Here is a 5731-nt window from a genome sequence, read left to right as displayed (position 1 = left end):
GAAAATGAGCTAATTCCAGGAACCCAAGAGGAAAGTGAATTTTGAGAATGATGAGGGCAACAAATGTATAAGTGTGCTTTACACAATTGATCTATGTATTGTGATGAATTGTATGAGTCCCAATAAAATGATTTTTTTTAAAAAGAAAAGAAAGCAGAAACTATTAACTCCTAGAACACATTTAAATGGATTATAAGAAAGATCAAATGACAGGGTGCTAAATTTCACCCTAACTGCATCTGCAACAATCCACTTTCCAATGCATTCTGCATGATAACAAGGCTGTTCACATCCCTGGTCCAGGTCTGAGGGTATTCACCAGGGGATTAATCCACATGTATTTCCCCTTTCCTTTAAAAGAACAAAACAAAACTGAAACCGTTTTAAAATGGGTCAAAAGGGAGATCAACTACACTGCCATAATCAACTTTACAATGCTCTCTGTCTGATAAAAGGGCTACTCACATTCCTCAACTATAATCAGAGGACATTCTTCAGAGGCTCAATCCATATGTGGACCCTGCAAATGGGTTTTGGGCTTCCACTGACATCCATAGCCTTCTGCAACCCAAGTGTTCACAATTCAAGTTCTGATGCCATTCCCTCTTTATTTATTATATTATTTACAATCCTTAGATCACACAGGCTTCTTCCAGCTGGACTTGGTTGATATCTCACTTAGATGACTGCTTCTTTTAAAACACTATTCCTTCTGATTGCAAGGTACCATCTAGTTTCTTAAGCGCACCTGGCTATAACACCCATACCTTCAGTGAGCTCCTCATGAGGGTGCCTAGTAAGCCGGGCCATATCATAAGAGCTAATTTTTCTTAGATTGGGGTTAGAATTAAATTTAAACTCAAAATCCATTCATGCAACTATGGTTTGTATATGCTCTGGTTCACCCTTGTCAATTTGACACTTTCACATAACTCTTTAGCCATATATAATTTTCAAATAAGCAATAATAAAAGCATATATGTACCTCATAGGATAAAACTATAATGCATACAATCTAATATGTGCCACCCTCATTTACACATAACATCCTATAAGTGAACACAACAAAAATACCTTATGCCTAACAATTGTAGTTAGGTAACACCTACACCTTAATCCTATGATCCTATGGATATATATTCCCCCAACTATGAAAGTTTGTAAGCCAGCCACTTCATGTCTTTATCCGCCCCATTTTGGGTATCCAACTTCTATTCTGCCCACTTACATCAACCCAGTGCTCTGAGGAGACAATCATATTCTTTGATGTTAAGAATCTTCATTCCAGTTGGAACCTTGTGAGTCTGCATTCATAAGCAAAGTCAAATCACTACAGGCCATCCATAAAGTCAGCAACAATATGCGCTGGTACACCGGCTCAAATATTTGCTCGTCATCTTGTCAGGTCTGGTCAACTCAATGTAGGCTGTCTCACTTAGCCTCACCAGGGTGCCCATTGGTCACCTTGCCTTTAGACCACTGATTCTCAACCTTCCTAATGCTGCCACCCTTTAATACAGTTCCACATGTATTGGTGTTCCCCAACCCCCCAACCATAACATTGTCCTTGATACCTCATAACTGTAATTTTGCTACTGTTATGAATTGGGCAACCCCTGTGAAAGGGTCATTTGACCACCCGAAGGGGTCATGACCCACAGGTTGAGAACCACGGCTTTAGACCATGGCACCATCACAAATTTTTAGCAAGCCTACCCCCCTTGTATTAGGTCTTGAATTTCGGACCAGTAGATCCTCTCTCATCTTCTCCTCTAGTTCCTGTAAACCAAGTCCACAGGTGTCAGTGGCCAGACTCAACCTGTTTCTTTATTGCTGAATTTCTCCTACTTCCACTCAACAAGTGGATCTAGCCAGTCACCTACCCTGTTTCCCCAAAAATAAGACAGTGTCTTATATTAATTTTTGCTCCCAAAGATGTGCTAGGTCTTATTTTAAGGGGATGTCTTATTTTTCCAAGAAGAAGAATGTGGTACACATTTATTGTTTTATTAAAAGAGACCTCGCACATCCTGTCTGCTCTGGCTGTGCTGCGGCCAACAGTGAGCTGTACGGTGGCACCCACCGCTACGGTTCAGAGATCAGGGTTATGTTAGCTTCGGGGGGCTTATTTTAGGGGAGGTCTTATTTTCAGGGGGATGCCTTATATTTGAGGGAGAGGCAAAACTGTAAGTAGGTCTTATTTTCGGGGATGTCTTATTTTGGGGAAAATAGGGTAGTAAGCATTTCAGCTTTCCCATGGGTTCCCTTTAAAGTTCAGTCCTAGAGGAGTTTTCTTCATGGTTCCAGATTTTTTCCAACTTCTGATAAAAAACACTAGTTCAAACTTGAAATATCAAAAGAGTTCCCTTTTTTTCTTCAGTCTCTCAAACAATTCCTAGGCAAGTCTTTTGGAATGCAAATGTCCTGAGTACTCCAAAGCACTGGGTGGGGCTTATCCTTTCAGAGCCTTCATTGCAGGCATGTCCTAACCCATTTAAAGATAAAATTTTAATGGCTCCAGGCAAGTGGGCTTACAAGCTCTCTATTTTCACACTTCCCAATACTCATTTCTATAAATCCTTATATCAACAATAATAAGCAGAAGAAATCAGTATAAACAAAGTAGAATCAGATACTAATCTCAATTCTTCAGTCAAGTTTAATCCTTATTTAGCTTTTCAAAAATCTTATCCAAACTATTCTATTGATACAAAATATGGGATTAGGCCACTGACAGCATCAAACCAGAGCCAGGTATTCTGTCAATCATTTTGACCTTCTGTCAGCCATTTCCCTTAAGCAGCATGGTTTCTGAGAAATTCAAACCACTATTTCTACCCCTGAGCTCAAAATATACATGGATTACATCCATTTTTGCCATTTCACACAGGAATAACCAAAGACTACAACCAAACAAAATAATCAAAACTTCCACTATTCCTTTTAGAAAGCATTTCAGTAAACTGCATGGGCATATTGGACTTCTGGCTAGCCAAAGATGAAAAAGTACCATGAGGCAGTGGTCAAACATGCATCCACTCTCCATATTCACAATTTGTTTCTCTAGTACCCCACTCCTAAGGTACCATAATGTGCTAGTCTGGGTAAACTAGAGAAACAAATTCATAGACACTCATATGTATATAAGAAAGGGCTTTACATACAAGAGCAAGTTAATATTGAGAAAACAGTGCAGCCAAGTAAAGATCAAGACCATAAGTCAGATATTAGCCCATATGTCCCATACCAATTTATAAGGTCGTCTTCAGACTCATGCAACACACATGCAGATGTCCAATGCAGGAAGATCACAGGCCAGTGAGTAGGAAGTCTTGTGGATCCAGTGGTGGTGCGAGCATCTCAGCACTGGCAGGGGTCTCCACATGGCTTCTTGTGTTCCAGAGGTCTCGTCCCATCAGCCTCTTTCATGTGTCTTCTCCACAGGGATGTCTTACAGGGAGTGAGCTTAGAGAGAGAGCATGCGTCTCCCACTTCCAAGGAGGAAATCCAGGAGTTCCCAGAATCCTCAGGAGAAGACTATGCCCACATAGGTCTCATTGGCTGTATCTGGATTGACAGGCTAGACTCTACTCCTACACTCCTAATCCAAAAATTGATACCAGATTTTGTAACTACCACAATATCTAATTGAGCATCTTCATTATTTTGCTGACCTTCTATCAAATATGATGTCCTTTATCATGGGCTGGTCCCTCTTGCTAACATGCCCAAAGTGCTTGAGGGGAAAGGTGCTATTTATTAAAGGATTCCTGGCAACATCTCAGTCATCATCCCATAATTACCCAATTGCCATCTAGTCAATTTTGACTCAGGTGACCCCATGGGTGTGAGGGTAGGCCTGTGCCTCATAGAATTATCTGCTTGATTTTTCAGAAGTAGCCTACCAGGCCTTTCCTATGAGATGTCTTTGGGCATACTCTCAACCTTTCAGTTCGCAAGGGGCATATGAACAGTTTGCATTTCCCAATGACTCCCATTTCACAATTGAGTCATTAATATTTCTGCAAGCCAAATGAATGAATATTCATGCTAAAAGGGATTGAAAATTAAATTCATTTCAATTCAGGTCAGGTTTTGCCACCAAATGAATTTTCACAACAAATAAACGGAAGAGAAAATAGCTTTCATTTTACAGAGGCTTTTTTTGATTGTTGTTTGTTAGAAACTAGCTCGTGTATCATATAAAACAAGTGACATTTGTTTCTATTTTACTTTTCATCCTTCTATCACCACTCAGAGCAGTGTTTACATTTGATGGGCATGGAACCTGGAAGTTTGTTTCTTTGTTTAGGACTATGACATTTCAGTTTTAAAAAAAGTTTTCTTACAGAGTATTTTGCTTTAAGAAATTAAATATATGGGATTGTGGACTTATAGATATTCTTTTGAGTGGAAATATGAGTTTATGGCTTTTCATTCTCTGGCCCTTTATTTATGCCCGTTCCCTCCTTCCTCAGAAGTACCAGAATCCTGTAGAGATCTCCTGTCCCTTTACAGAATTATGTATTCAAGGTGGCACAGCATTTAATTTTCCTAATTATGTAGCCCTGGTAAAACACTTACTAAAATTATAAACATTAAACCAAATGCACGTCATAAAATGGCACTATTGTCAATGGCAATTGCTAACTCCCTCATTTTAGAATTTGTTCTCATTTTAAAGGACAGTGTCATTACCAACAACAGGGATGCTCAAAAGAATCCTGGGATTAAACTTGTCAGTCTGGAGAAGTTTCAGACCACAGTCTTAAGGAGAAAAAGCAAAAGCAGAGGCAGGAACCTCAAATAAACATGCTGGAGGATCAGATCAGTGAGCATGGACCAGATTGGACCCCAAATGGCATATGTCTAAGCTTTTACTTAATTGGCATATGTTACCCCCCAACACTACAATAAAATGGATACAGTAAACTAATGTAGCCCAATGTGGTATTTAGCAGTTTTCAGGACATAAAACTACTTCACTCTGATGTTCCCTGAATTCCATTTAGAGAAGAGCCTACCATATCTTGAGGTGTATAAAAGAGATCTGGGACGTAACAGTCACAGATTATCTGAGCTGTCCTCCCTAACCCACCAGGGCTTGTTAAGGCAGAAAAATCTAAGCCAAACTCTCTGCCATAGAATCATTTCTGACTCATGGCCTGTGGGTTTCTGAAACTAGCTTTACGGGACTAGAAACCATCAGCTTTGTCCCACAGAGTGGCTGGTGGTTTCGAACTGCTAACCTTGTGGTTAGCAGCCCAATGCATAATCACCGCACCATCAGGGCTCCTTAATGTTGAAAAGTCATGCCCACACCAAAGCTAGAATAGCCCAGCTGAAATCAATGTGATCAGAGCTAAACCTGAGATGTCCTAACTTCCTTTAAGCCAGAATCTTCCTTCTACCTCAGCTGGACCCATGGCCTACCTTTTAACCAAATTAGAAGTGCTATGAACATTTTCTGCAAGTATTCTTGCTTGCAGTTTCCCTTTTGAATGCACAAGTCTCTATTAAGAAGCTATACTTGCTCTATCAGCCCTTCTTTTTTTAAAATCATTTTGTTGGGGGCTCATACAGCTCTTATCACAATCCATCCATCCATTGAGTCAAGCGCATTTGTACATTTGTTGCCATCATCATTTTCAAAACATTTTCTTTCTACTTGAACCATTGGTATCAGCTCATTTTCCCCTCCCTCCCCTATGAACTCTTGATAATTTATAAA

This window comes from Echinops telfairi, unplaced genomic scaffold (genome assembly GCF_000313985.2).
Source record: "Echinops telfairi isolate 266 unplaced genomic scaffold, ASM31398v2 ScPeMD7_7427;HRSCAF=8465, whole genome shotgun sequence".
Classification (NCBI taxonomy): domain Eukaryota; kingdom Metazoa; phylum Chordata; class Mammalia; order Afrosoricida; family Tenrecidae; genus Echinops; species Echinops telfairi.
This window is presented reverse-complemented; position numbering follows the sequence as displayed.